Source organism: Rissa tridactyla, chromosome 1, assembly GCF_028500815.1.
Source record: "Rissa tridactyla isolate bRisTri1 chromosome 1, bRisTri1.patW.cur.20221130, whole genome shotgun sequence".
NCBI classification, from domain to species: domain Eukaryota; kingdom Metazoa; phylum Chordata; class Aves; order Charadriiformes; family Laridae; genus Rissa; species Rissa tridactyla.
In genome coordinates this window covers 214,958,539-214,974,226 of record NC_071466.1, presented here as the reverse complement: position 1 = coordinate 214,974,226, position 15,688 = coordinate 214,958,539, and positions in this window count along the sequence as shown.

The window sequence follows — 15,688 nt, the reverse complement described above, 5'->3', positions numbered from 1 at the left end:
AAACCTGTGATTCCTAATCAACCTTTTCTAATGCAATCTCATTTCACCACCGCATCTGTACAAGTGAAGTGTATGTATATAACAGACTCGGCCACCTTTAGTACTCAGGAATCATGATTCCAGGCATAAAAATACCCCAGATTTACTACATCATAGCAATTACTGTCAAATAAGTACTGTGAATATTCACTCTAATTTCCAGACACACTCACAACTGATATTCTTTTGTGTTTACCTGCCATGCATATTTTAGCAAATGAGCTTGCTGGCAGAAAATTCCACTCAAACAGGTAATTAAAACAAGTCATTAGGAAAGCAGGTTTCAAATTTGCAAGCCCAAAATACAGCTTGCTGGAAGTATGCTCTAAGTGTTAACAGTCACCCAGGTGAGCACAATAAAGAATGCTGTGACCTACCTCAATTGGGCTCACAGTCTCACAAGGATGGCCAGCCAGCAATCACAAATCACCAAGCTTGGTCACCCAGAGCAACTAAATATCCCCTTAACTTCCTTGTTTTCTCAGCAAAACACTTTGCTAAAAAGCTTTCGCAGAAGGTCACAAAATTAGAGCTATTTCCAACCAAATGGTACCAGATCACAATTCATGTGATCTACACCTACAGTCAGCCTGAGGTTGTGACAGCTGGGAAGTGTTCCTTGTGGAAGAACTACAAATGATTGAAGGGAATTAGGCCATAAATGACCACCAGCTGGGATTCAAGTTTGAAGAAAATTGCCCATCTGCTGATTCCAAGAACACAAAAGCAGGTAAAGAAACCATTTGAGAAGACCATTGGTCACAAGTTCTCTGTCCACATTAGAGCAATTTGGTAAGGACCAGCTTCTTTCACAAAAGCTCTCCTCTTCCCTTTTCAGTATTCTGTGAACCTTTGAGGCTCTCATTGGACAAAGGCAGGGATATGGAGTAATGTGGCAATAAAAATGTGCTTACCGACTTGGCAGCCCATATTTGCTAACCGTCCAGCTGGTTGCTGCAAAGCAAAACTTGGAATAGCTGAGCTCTTACTGACTTTATCATGAGTGGGCATGTTTTGGTGCGCTGTGTCCATACTAAGAAATTAAACTGCAAAAAACCTTCCTGGGCACTGGACTGCAATGGTTTGTTTACTAGAAAGATTTTTTTTTTTTTAGAATTTTTTAAACCCTTGCTGGCTGGTTTTCCTCCAGACAACTTCCATCATCCAAAACTTAACATGGGGCAAAGGACAATTCCAAAGTCAGTTTTGATGGAACCTTTCTTGAGGGTGGATGGGCTGAGCTTGATGAAGGTGGCCAGATTGTTGCATGGGAACTCAGGACCAAAGGAAGGGCCCTGATCATGGTGACTTTCCTTTTCCTTCTGTCTATTAATTTTGTTTTAAATAGCCCCAGAAGTTGAATAGAGCACAAAGAAAATTATAAGGTGAGAAGAAATTAGAAAACAGGATTGTACACCTTATTAAGCTAGAAAAGGAGGAGGAAAATGAAGACTGAAATCCTTCCTCTGCTCCAATTAGTTTCAATATGATATCTGGGGTTATCATATCTGGGGTTATGATATCAAGGGTATTCCCTTGTCTGTGCAGTCTGTCAGACTTGTGTTTTAGGTGGCCTTAATCACTTATCAGTGCTTTCACACTGGAGGTATAGTAGTCGTGTTGATAGAATTAGATCACAGTGTTTGACTTTAGGAGGTGTGTAATTACCCAAGTGAATGAAGTTAGGCTTGGGATCAGAGTGCTGTCCTGAACTGGAGTCATAGTCCCTGCAAGTCATCACGGCTTTAAGTCACGTGTCTAACTGGGATTTTCTTATTTCTCTCTGCCTTGCATGGGAGCTGCTACGGGTTGTGCTAGAAGGAGAGACAAAAAGCAATAAGTTGTTGAAGCTTCATCTTGCAGTTTTATTCTGATAAAGAAGAAAAATAGTTCTAGGAATAAACTGAAAAAAAAAAAATACTCCCTCCCCCTTGTGAATCAGAGAGAAACAGCCTTGAGGGAAAGGACATGACTTGTTTCCTTGGGGAGGTGCGACAGGAGCACAAGTGAAAGATGAGTCAAGACATGCTGGTTTCCTGTGGGTGCCTCCCTTGAACCACCAGGGTCTGCTGGACTTGGCCTGTCTCCTCACATCATTTTAAGCACACGTATTGCCTTCTCATCAAAGGACTCTATCTGGACATCCCAACCTTATGTGTCAGTTGTAACCACATCAATGACCAAGGAGCTCCTTCTTCCCCAAATAGATGGTTTTGTGAAACCCTCTGGGATAGGAAAAGTGCGATCACAATAGTGTTATACTGGAATTAGGCTAATTTGACATCACAGGCAAAGATCACTCCCCACCCCTGTCCCTGACACTATCTGTCGGCCCCTTCTTTCCTTTGTCAGGAAAGCACTGACACAGCAGTGTTTTGAGGAGATGAAGATGACTGTAGATGGGTATTTTCTATGCAAAGGGATTAAAGAAACAGCTATTTAGAGCCAGTGCAGCAGCACCAAATACGGTTGAGATTAAATTAGTGTCCTTGAAGGCTTTCTCTGAAATTGTGCTGGAAATGGATTGATTATGAGTCAGCTCTGTCTTGGAGAGCGTTCTTTCATGCCATTGTTTCATTTTGAACTTGTCTGTTCTTTTTGAGTCTGACTCAGCTATACACAAGGGTGATCTACTTGCAATGTGTTTTGTGTTTTTCTGTTTCAGAGAAAAAGTATCTCCATACTATAAAAAAAAAAAAAAAGGCTGGTGCCATTGCCATGTGAATAAGTAGTTGTAGTTACAAGGAAGAGGAGTTCTGAGAGGAGAGGACATTTCTCTGGCACACAAGAATTAGAAAGTTTGTAAGAAGTTTTGTGCAAGACCAGACTTCAGAGCTGCAGGAACCTTCCGCTGCCTACAAGCTCAGAGTGACAATGACAAATTCTCTGCAATTTTAGCTTGTTTAATACTTCTTTTGATTTCATTCTGGTCTCAATCTGAGGAGAACAACTTCAGGAGAAACAAAATCCATAGACAAAAGTACACCTGTACCAAGTCTCAAACCACCATCCACCAGAACACTATGGGGAAGCCTAAAGTGGACATGGACATGAGTCTTGGATTTAGGTTTACCTCTGTGCTCAGGCAGGGCTGTAAATAAAACAAAGTTTTTAATAGCTGAACCCTGGGAATTCATTATATGAAGATATAGCGCATCCACTACATCTAACTTTCACTTAAAGGAATACAAACATCTCAATATCCTAAAAAATCAAGGCCATGAGATACAGTCTGATACCTAAATTCTACCTAATTCCATGAAACTCATCTTTCTGACTGGATAGCATCTCTGAAGACTTTAAAACACCACTGTGAAACACTAGCCACATGGGCTGAGGAGGATTTTAAGCTAATTCTGGCTTGAGTGACTTTGATCCTGTTTTTACCTGGGAGCCTGGGTATTTAAATGATTCAGTGATGGGATTTTGTGGGTCACAGGCTCTTCCATTGTCTAAGCACTGCTGGAAACACAACTGCAACAAGCCAGCCATGCATGTGGAAGGCAAGAGACACATGAGAAGGAACGTGGTTCACAAGAAGTCAGATGGCAGTTTGAGCCCTCATTACATTTCCTTGATTGGGTTAAAATCTGGCTGTGCTCTTTTGTACATCCATAACGGGTCTGTCCTCTTGCTTTTCCATCACTGCACATGGCTTTTGCTGGTCTTTGATTTTCTCTGCATCTCCAGAATTTGTTTACAGACATCCACATTTAATGAGATTAATAGAAAATACTGAATAATTCATTTGAACAAATAATTGAACTGCAATGACCTTTATGTTAATAAAAGTGCCCCTTTCCTCTGTGCAAACACTTTAGCCTTCGCAAAGCAGGGAATTCACTGCATCTGTTGAATTCACAAGTGGTTTTTTTTTGTTTCTGTTTGCTTTGTTTTAAATAACTGCCCAATAGCTGGAACCAGCATTGTGTTCCTCCTGCTGACTCACTGGTTTCCAAAAGCTCTGCAACGAGTGTGACATCTTTAAACACCACAGAATATACTGTTTTATACTGTTTTCTTTCAACTGGACATAATCTGCAATGATTCAACTTACGCGAAAGAACCATGTGGATAGAAGTATCCCAACTGAACACGCCATCCTCCACACCTCCAGCCTCTGTGCCTTGCACCTGATGCACTGTGCCATTAAAATACTATTTACTATGGCAACCCATAAAAAGACTTTGTCTTTGTTTCAAAAATCATGTAAGGAATGCAGAATTTGTCTGAGGCAAAATAGTCCATGATCACTGAAGTGAGAAATTCCAATTCTTGACTCTACTAGGATATAAACCATATTGATACTAACTATAAAGTACTTATATAGGATACCCTGTACAGAATAGCACGTTGCTTGGAGTTATAAAGAGAGTAAGGCCAAAAATCCATACATTAAAAAGTTCCTAAATCACTGCTAGGTAAAAGGTATCGAGATCTGAACCTTGTGGAAGGATGGGAATTCAGAGAAAGTAGAGGTTAATTGTGTGATTCTGCCATTTACTCTCTAATTTAGGGCAAGCCTCTCCGTTGTGGTCAACATCAGTTCCTCGTCTGTAAAATGAGGACAGTATCATGTCATTTTTTTTATGCACTTAGACCAAGCTCTTCAGGAAAGAGGTAATTTTTCATCCATGCATCTAAAGAGTTGAACACAAGAGGGCTTTTCTTCTGGGTGAGATTTCTAGATAGTGCTGCAAAATAAATAATCTGTGAGTGTTGTGTTTATGTGCAAAACCTTTTTATTTGCTTTTTTGAGACTGTTTGAGTGTTTGCTTGTAAGAGTGTCTGCGGAAAGTTAAGTTGTCAGGAGAATTGTTGAGAATAAATATTCATGAGAATACTCTCACTGCAAACGCTTTTGTGGCCATCTGTAAAAGCTTTTTTATTATTCAAACAATGCTGAGCTTTTTGCAGATAATTTGCCAACAAAAAAAAAAGTAAAGGTTTTTTTTTTCTCCTTTTTTTTTTTTCTAAGAGACAGCTGATGCTGCAGTGGCACAGTCATCATCGCTGGTGTGTGATTTAATATCCAATATGTGGCACAAATAGCCAGGAAGGAATAATGAAAACACTACTGTCCTGCTATCAGAGAGACAAAAATATGTTTACACCAACTATTTTGAATAAAGAACAAATTAGTAAAACTACCACCTGTTTGCGAATAATTAAGGCAAACAAACAAACAAAAGATTCTCGGTTTATCAAATAACTTGTTTATAGTAGCAATTCCCTTTAATGTTGATGTGATGCCTTAATGATATTACACAGCATCCTTCTGCTCAAAAGGAAAATTTTTCGTTGTGGGGATTTCCTTCTTTTTTTTTTTTTGATGTGAATCAGGAGTAACATGACTTAAACAACTTTTCTTTTATTAGTCTTCTTTTCATCTAATATTTGCGGTTTTAATCCCCATATTTGCAGAGCTTGTCCAAAGTGCTATGACTCTATACTTACCACACCTCCTTTTTAAAAAAGGCTTGACATCTCTTTTTTTACAGGAAAGTAAGCGTGCAGAGGTAATATTTGCCCTTTGCTAAGATCACCCTGGAAATCTCTGGCAAATATGGGATGGGGAATTTTACCTAAATCCCTCCCATATTGTTATTGTCACAAACCCATCTTTTCTGTTATCATTATCTTCCTTCTTTAGAATCATAGAATCATAGAATCTTCATGGTTGGAAAGGACCTTTGAGATCATCGAGTCCAACCATACACACACAGGCAAAAAAACCAAAAAACAAAAAACAAAAAAAACAACCTACAACCTCTGTCACTAGAGCATGCCCTGAAGTGAGAAATCTAGACGTTTCTTAAATACCTCTAGGGATGGTGACTCAACCCCCTCCCTGGGCAGTCTGTTCCGGTGCCTGACCAGTAAAGTATTTCTTTACTGGTTTTTTTTACTTTACTAAATTTCAGTAAAGTAATTCTTCCTAGTACCTAATCTAAACCTCCTACTTTATGCTTGGAGCTGAAAGGGAGGAAAAATTGGGAGAATCCCTCTGTTCTTAGACTGTTTCCCTGCACAAGGACTTCTCACCATGGTTGGAGAGATGTTTGTGCATCATGAGGACTATCAAACTGACCCAGCTATGAGTTTTCTTATTTTATTTTTCCCTATCCCACAAGTTAAAAAAATGACTAAAACATTTGGTGTGCTGTTGAAGTCCATACTATCCTTCAGCAGTGAGTTCCACAAGTTAGTTATTCATTGCATGCAAAGTAATTTCAGAAAATGTAATTGTTTTTATCTTTTTTTCTTTTTTCTTTTTTTTTTTTTTTTGCTTATGAGAGCGTGTAGGAATTTTTGCTTCACTGCCCTGATCTGTATTCCAGCCTGTCCATATCTCACATTCCTAGGTTGTGGCTTCTTCTGAAAGTCCTGGTGTCAGATATTTACCTCTGCATTATAAATCTGCTTGAAAAGATAGTCTTTGGGATCTCTTACTTTTTCTTTCAATGGGGATTTTTCCAGAGCACCTTGAATCTGTAAGAAATTTCGGCTGAAAACATCTCAGCAGAATCTGTTTATGGTATTTCAGCTTCTTTGAAAGCAGTTGTTGAAAACTTTCAAAATGTCAGAGGAGAAAAAAGGGATTTTCCTCCCAGCTCATCGCATCAAGGTGGGAAGAAAACAGGGAGCTACCTCGTGGCGCCCAACCCCACATCGTGGATGAAAAGCAAGGCTCAGCACAAATGGCTCAGATAGATAGTTCACTAATTAGGGGAGTCCGGTACGCTTTGAATCCCTGCTCTGGTCAGGCAGTTGTCTCTGGGGTGATGAAGGCAGCATGATCCCAATGTATTTCCTTCTGCAGCAGCTGTGATGAACACTTGAGGGAAGCAATGTCCTTCTGGAGGTGGCATTTCCAGCATTTCAGGGGAAAGGGCCAGTCCTGCCTCAGTGTGGGTGCCCGGGTGCGTCTGCATGGGTGCGTGTCCTTGTCCACCTGCTTGAGAGTCTGTGGACGTGGCTGTGCTGATGAACCGACTCTTGGTTGTGGGTTGAGGTGGAGCTAAAACAGGTTAATGTGGAAACAACAGGGAATTGATCCCCAGGAAAACTTTGCCTTCTCCCACATGAATAGTTTGCAAGACGCCCTTTTAGTAAAAAGACCCTGTTCTCCAGCTTGAGCTATCCTTATAATTTTGAACACTCCTCACGGACTTACTCTGTCTCTGCTGCAGACCTTGTCCGGCTTCTGATTGATCGGCACAGACGTAAATCAGGAAAGCATTGCATTTACACCAGTGGTAATAGCCCAAACTCAATATAATTTTTCTTTCTCCAAATCTCCTCTTTGTTGCCTAACCTTAAAATTTTAATCTATCTTTTTACCTATCACGATCATTCAGAGTCATGACCATTTGGAGTAGCCAGGTACTGTGTGGTTAGTAGATGGAGGGACAGATGGGTTTTGAGCATGGACTTCACAATACTCTCAGTTCAGAAGGACTTTGTACGTCTCAAACCTGAGCCAAAATCAATAAGGGTACATTTCATCCATGGCTTTATACCATGCCCTGCTTTAGACCCCAATTTGAACGTCACACACAACAGAACGAGTTTGGGCCCAGGCTCTGAATTTATGACAAAAAATAAATTTCCCTCTCTACTCGGAACAAATCTGGCTTGCACTCTGCAGCTCCTGTCCTCCTGCTCACTCCCCCTCATCAATTCTCTTTTCCCTTTCACACATCATCTGCAAACATCTCATTTGGCTGGGATGTTGAAGGCAGGCTCATCTCTAGCAGTTCCAGACTGTTAATTCAATCAGCTCTTATATCAGCACTAACATAAGTAAGTGAAAAAGGCTTTTGAATTTCATCACCTTGTTAAAAACTCGGATAGATTTCTGGGAAGGATTATTTGATTTGCTTCACTAGGTTTTATAAAGGTTTGTACACAGCGTTTAAACTATTATTATTTACTTTTAACAAGCTATTTATGCCCTACTCTCAACTGCATAATCAATACTGCTCTCCCATCTGTTCAGAGATCCTGACATCAGCAAATTTCAATTCTCCGCTGACTGAGTAAAAAGGAAGGAATAATTTAAACACGGTGAGTGAATGAAAGAAAAAGAGCATGAGAGAGACCAATATGAACTAAATCTCCATGTCCAAAGATGGCCAGGCATTCAGGAATTGTGGATCCAACTCTTACACTTGCTGAGGACATTGCTGAGAGCATTGAAGGAAGATGCTGTGCCTTGGAATAGGTTAAAGTGACTTCTATACCTGACAAGAATAATATTTTGATAGCCATTAAAGCTGCTTGAATGAGTTTTCTTTCAAATTAATTTATTGAGACTTCTGGAGGTTTTTTGGCTTTTCCCTTGAGCAGTCCAAGGGGCTTCACCCGGGCATTTCCAGCTGCATGGCTGGCACAAAAGTAACTTCTGAAATCGTTTTGGCTAAATGAAGACACCCCTCTGTATGATGAAAGGTGAGAGGAGCATGAACACCTTCATGTGCAGAGGGATGCAGAAGCACAGATGGGTGATACAAAGGGAAGGGTCACAGTCCATTGCTGTCCCGCCATTGTCAAGGCCTCAGGAGATACCCAAAATGATGGGCACCAAAAGATTCTGGCTTAATTTAAAGTGGTGTAAATACAGAATAACAACACTGAGGTTTTCGGAGGAGGTCACTTGAGGATGGGCTGATTTCTCATTATTCAGAGATTGCAGGCCTAAGAAGCGAGAGATTGGGGTGATATCTTCAGCCTGTTGGCGTTATCACCAAAAACATAACCAGAGGTAGCACAGACATCACAGCAGCTGGGTTTACTTCACAGCATTTTCAGTGCTTGCTATCTAGCTAATAAATACTTAGCACTCCAGGGGGAGACTCAGTCAACCCACATAAGAAGGATGCGGACCCATTGGAGAAAGTCCAGAGGAGGCCATGAAGATAATCAGAGGGCTGGAGCACCTCTGCTATGAAGGCAGGCTGAGAGAGTTGGGGTTGTTCAGCTGGGAGAAGAGAAGGCTCCGGGGAGACCTTAGAGCCCCTTCCAGTACCTAAAGGGGGCTACAGGAAGGATGGGGAGGGACTCTTTATCAGGGAGTGGAGCAATAGGACGAGGCGTAATGGTTTTAAACTGAAAGAGGGGAGATTTAGATTAGATATTAGGAAGAAATTCTTTACTGTGAGGATGGTGAGACACCAAAATAGGTTGTCCGGAGAAGCTGTGGCTGCCCCATCCCTGGAGGTGTTCAAGGCCAGGCTTGATGGGGCTTTGAGCAACCTGGTCTAGTGGGAGGTGTCCCTGCCCATGGCAGGGAGGTTGGAACTAGATGATCTTTAAGGTTGCTTCCAACCTAAACCGTTCTGATTCTATGGACAGTAAAGTCCATGCAGACACTCTGCTGCCTCTACAGCTTACAGTTTCATTAGTGCAGGTTGTGATCTTCATGTTCTGATCTCACCTGGGAGGGGATTCTTCTCTCCTAACTCAGAGTAACTTGACTTTAGATGCTTACATGGGAGACAGCTCTCCTGGCCCTGTGATAGTCAATGGAGACCTCGTCAAAACAGCTGATGAGGTTTAGGGTACTAATTATGCGTGTATCTACTTAAAGATGAATTAACTTGTGTTATAAGTTTCTCTGAGAGTAATAATTAGTCCTTAGTGACTATGGAGGGAGCAGAGGTTGTACTTATTCAGGTACAAACATCATATATACTCTCTCATCTATATGCTCTTGTACATGTATAAATCACAAGTTTGATTTCTATGACACTTATTTTCATGTTACCTGGACTGCAAGCGTGTCACAGGCACAGACAGTATTGTTTGAGTCTTGGTGTTTGAAAGTTTTTTAGCATCTGTTAGTCTTGCAGGCATCTGGAGAGTGTTTTGTTCAACTTGTTTGTTAATCCCCCACTTGGGATGGGATGAACTTCCCTCTGCATTTGCCTCCACTTGCTAGACTAGACCCCAGCATTCCAATAACTTAAATCAGATGAGTCAGATGAGAGAAATATGGCTTGTGCTATCATGGAAAATAGATTCCAAGGACCTAACATTAAACTCAGGTCTACAGACCCGGAAGAAAAGGGATCTTCACCATATTAAGCAAGGTTTGCATTGCCTGCAGTCACGCTCAAATAAAACCTCTTTCCAGACGGCTCTTCCACCATTCTGTTTTGGTGTCTTGCCAAGGGCACTCAATATCAGCAGTCTCAATTGAAGAAGCACAAAATTAAGCCAAATCTCTAATAAAAGGAAGTGGCAGATGTTTGGGTCTGATTCCCCAGTGTAAATTGGACATCATACTATGGACACTAAGAGTTATACCCGTGGTAAGGCATGGTAGAAAGCTGCCTCCATCTGAATGCTTAGTTAGTTCTTCCAATACTGAAGAACTTGATCATAGTTTCACAGCTATTCAGAGTCAGTGTTTGGTTGAGCACTGACGGCAAAGAAGAAATGTATATTTCAGAGAGCTACACTATAGCAATCAGAATTTATTATTTCTTTATAGCAAGAACAAATGCATAATTTCTCTTTGCAGTCTCAGCCTGCATCTTGAACTTTCCTAGTCACCTCCTCAGCTATGTCTAGACCCAGATTTTTTGCAGACTTTGGGTGCAGGATTTCTTGTTCTCCCATGTGCTCTTGTGCTGTTAAAGAACCACGTCATAGTTCCCAAGGGGTCCATCAAAGACCCTCCATTTGGAATATGGAAGGTGCTTCAAGGTGGTTGCTGCTGCCAAAAATAGTGGCATGAGTTGATACAGCTGTCGCCCTTTAGTGGTTAGTCCACATAAGCCTGTGAAAGCGTTGCTGCTTTTCAGCTAAGGCATATAATTGAAATCTTAAGGCAAAGGCTCATATTAGCAAGTTAAAGCCCTGCTTTTGGCCCAAAGATGGCTGGTTTCCAGCCAAATCTGCTGTGGTCTTTTGTGGAGCCTTCCTATTTATTCCTTTCTTTTCAGTCCACCCAAAGAAGGAGAAGCAAGTGTATGACTTCGTGTGGAGACAGCCCAGCACAAAGAAACAGCTAACGTTCTTCTTCCCATCTGAATTCCAGTGTCACCGGATCTCCTGAAGAACTAAAATGCATTATTAAGTCTCAACACCATCTTTCCAAGCAAGGTCACTTTGTGTCACTGCTGACTGCTACCTCACTGTCTCAAAAATGCCACTGTGGTCTGGGAGTTATTATCCTTATGATAACAGCATGCTCCATTTTCCCCATTTATCAGGTTTTTTTACTCTTTTCATTGTGCCTAGTATGACCATAGGTGAGTTGATTTGCTAGGTGTATTATTGTTTCTTTTGAATGCAGGTTGCTATTTTGTCCCTTTTTCTCCACTAGTTTGGCCCCACGACATTTTTGGGGAAGGAGGGAGGCAATGAGTGGTTATATCTCGAAGAATTTCACCCTAGTGGAAAATACCAGTGATTTAAAATAAATATACTCTCTGAGATATCACATTACCCTGCCGAGCTCATGTACAGCAGAGATAAAATGAGGTTTTTTTTTCTTTCCCCACCAGCTGAATGGAATATCAAAGTACACAATTTAAAGTAACTGTTAGAAAAAAGGTTATACACAATCCTATCAACAGAAAGGAGCTGAAAATTAAATGGAAATGATTACTGGAGAACTCATTTCCTTTGCTACTGGGAGGCTAACAATAATAACAAAAAAGTATTCAGAAGTGAAAGCTGAGATTCTTCCTTTGATGTCTGAATATCTTCTGTTTATGTTCCTTTAAAATAAAGGGCCACATCATAAATTAAATGTGATGCTTAATTTTTATTTTCTCTCCACTCAAACAGCATGCTTTCCTCCAGGTGATTATTAAAATAATGATTCACCTCTCCAGCTGCTGTATACTGGCAGGTTTTTGTCCAGGCAGTGGATTAGCATGTGTTGAGTGATAGCTGGGTCCCAGACAGACAGAATCCAGTTGCCTCTTGGAACAGAGATTAAGGGGTTTTTAATTTAACATGTGAAAATGTAGAATGAGAAAGAGTCTGTGCCCTTAAGCATTCCTGTAGGATCGTCTTAACTGAGCATCTCCTGTGATACTCAACTTATGTAGCCAAGCTTTCAACCCGCTTGAGCTTTGGAGGCAACATCATTGCTTTGATGAGAAATCTCAGCCTAAGTGATTGACCATACTCCGGGGTGCTACATATCAGTTACAGTGGGGCTCTGGATGGCTTTAATGACCAGTGCATCACTCTACCCACCACCCTTGGGTACAGTTGCAGGTTGAGTTGCACTGAAGCTGGAGAGCCCAAGCACACCCACCATGTTAGGATGGACCCAGGCTCTGTTCTGGGAAGCCACATATGGGCAGAGCCTTGCTAGATCCCAACCCACCAGTGGCTGTCCCAGGACCTTACCAAATACTCCTAAAAGGTCTTCAGCTTCTTTACGGCAACAGACTGTGGGAAATGTCTGTGGTTTAGTAGCTGGGGCTTTCTAAGCTAAGCTGCAGGCAGACTACAACCGGGCTATATCCAGCCACACAGACAGATAGGCAGGAGCTTTTTGTTTTTGAAGTTATTAAGACCTATACCATGAGCCTGGTCTTCAACTGGAGTGCAGAATAGAAAAAAGCAAATGTCACCCGTATTTTCAAGGAGGGCAAGAAGGAGGCTAAGGGGTCTACAGGCTGGTAAGCCTCACCTCCATCCCTGAGAAGCTGATGGAGAAAATCCTCTGGGAAGCAATTTCCAAACTTGTTATGGGTAAGAAGGTGATTAGGAGTAGTCAGCACGGATTTATGGAGGGGTTATCACATCTGACCAACTTGCATAAAAGAGTTCTACAAAGAAATTATTAGCTCGGTGAAAGAAGGGAGAGCAGCTGATGCTGTTTATCTTGAGTTTAGCAAAGCTTTCAACATAGTCCATAATAGTCTTATAGACAAAGTGATGAAGTCTAGACTAGCTAGGTAGACAGTGAGGTGGACTGACCCCTTGACCGTTCCTAGCTCTAGTTACCAAGCCAGGATGCCACAACAGAGACCCAAGTACTGTGACACTCACAGCATAGTCATGCAGCACCAGTCCTGGGAGAACCAAGCCTCATTCACAGCCGGCTGAGGCAATTTTTACATTCTCCTTATTTATACAATGGCACTACTATATCTACATGAGAGTAAGGGCCCACGGAACCCCAAAGTGATGCACAAGGTGAGGCACAAACACACACAGGGCAGCACTTGCCTACTTTTCTAGAAAGTGGAGGGAGAGAAAGTTCAGTGGACAGCTCTGATTATGTGTCTTAGAATGGGATGAATCACTCTTAGACCCTTTCCACTGATAATAGAGGAAATATAGATGATCGCTTTGGATGCAGCTAGTTCAATTTTTATGAACTTTAAAGATTACATACTTTTAGACAATACTGGTTACTTGAGCTTGAATTCCATCCCATGAGCCTCTGTTCTGAACAACTTAGAGCAAAAGAGTATGAACTACATCCATTCACAGGAAGAAAAGTCAAAGCCTAGCAAGATAGCTTGCACCAGGCCACAGGAGGTATGTACAGTAGAACTTGGAAATGAATCTAGGTCAAAAAAGACTCAGTAGCACCTTAACCACAGGATCATCTTTCCCATAAGACATGTCTCTCTGCAAAGTTGTGTTGAATATTTATAGTTCAACCCCACTGAGAGATCAGCTCAGCCAGGCCTTGTTGACCATCTCAAAAGAAGTTAAGGGTTTGCAATGATCTTCTGCACCATTTTCATGGAGGTAGACAAAGATTTCTGGCAGAGCTTTGCTTTGGATTTTTGACTCACCAGATCCTCAGATTCAAAATTAAACTGAATGTCCTTGTGGAGACTGAGAGCAAAGACAGTTGTCAAAAGATGATAAATACTGTGCTTTGTGCCTCTCTGGTTATTGCTGCTTTAGTATGGGAGAATGAAAGATGCTTTTTCTTTGTTTCACTTTCCTTTTATTTTTCAATTATATCATATCCCTGTGTATATAAACATTAAGCTAATATAAAGGACAAAGGACTCCATCGCGCCTTTTACCAAACAGTAGAATAGACCCCATGATGTCAGGTACAGTCACCAGTGCCAGTTACAGAAGTGCCAGAAATACATTAATTCCTGCATTTCACCAGCTCGGCATGTGCTGTCTTGGCTGCTGTGATACAGCAAAGACAACAATTCTTAGTAAGGAAGGTAGAAAAGCTTCCTGTGGTCTGCGCTGAGACCTCTGCTGGCTTCAAAACACCGCAAGGCACGCTTTGGGGCACATATTGATTATGATCTTAGCTGCTGTAGGTGATACACTAGGCTAAGCTGCCATATCTTGGAGTGAGAGAGCAGTTTAGGTCCCGGCTGTGATCTCTTGCTTGGGTTTTAAGTGTCTAAGGTACAGATCCAATAGCAAAGGCAGGAGCAGACCTACTTGGAGGACACGCTATTTGGAACTGTACTGGCAGACAGGGATTTTTGGTGATACCTTTCCACTGCAAGACGTGCCTGGTAACCACTGGGCAAAGTTGCCTTTCCTTTCTGCATGGGCGGCAAAGACAATGTAGGGGTGCAGGATGGAGCTTGGTTTTCCCTGTGGGAGAGGGACTGGAACACCTCTCTTATGAAGCAAGACTGAGGGATTTGGGTCTCTTCAGTCTGGAAAAAAGACGGCTGAGGGGGGATCTTATCAACACTTATAAATACTTAAAGGGTGGGTGTCAGGAGGATGGGGCCAGGCTCTTTTCAGTGGTGCCCGGGGACAGGACAAGGGGTAACGGGCACAAACTTGAACATAGGAAGTTCCACCTAAACACGAGGAGGAACTTCTTTACCCTGAGGATGGCAGAGCATCAGCACAGGCTGCCCAGAGAGGTGGTGGAGTCTCTGTCTCTGGAGACATTCCAAACCCTCCTGGACGCGTTCCTGTGCAACCTGCTGTGGGTGACGCTGCTTTGGCAGAGGGGTTGGACTAGATGATCTCCAGAGGTCCCTTCCAACCCCTACCATTCCATGATTCTGTGATTCTGTGTTTCTGTGAGGCAACCATAACCCTGGGCTGCAGGCTGAGGAGCTGTGAGACCAACCAACCTCCTCTGGAAAGCAACTTGGGATGTTTTTGCAGGAGGGCTGAAATCAGGGCTGTCATTCACTGGTGACTCCCACTCATAAAATCATAGAATCATTTAGGTTGGAAAAGACCCTTGGGGTCATCGAGTCCAACCATCAACTCCACTCTACGAAGTTCCCCCTTACACCATATCCCTTAACACCACATCTAAACGAGTCTTAAACACATCCAGGGATGGTGACTCCACCACCTCCCTGGGCAGCCTATTCCAGTGTCTAACCACTCTTTCCGTGAAGAATTTTTTCCTAATGTCCAGCCTAAACCTACCCTGCTGCAGCTTGAAGCCATTCCCTCTTGTCCTATCACTAATTACCTGTGAGAAGAGACCAGCACCAACCTCTCTACAATGGCCTTTCAAGTAGTTGTAGAGAGTGATGAGGTCTCCCCTCAGCCTCCTCTTCCTCAAACTAAACAGTCCCAGCTCCTTCAATCGCTCCTCATAAGATTTATTCTCCAGGCCCTTCACCAGCTTCGTTGCCCTCCTCTGCGCTCGCTCCAGCACCTCGATATCTCTCTATCAAGGTTTGGTTTGGTGAATGCCAACGAGTAG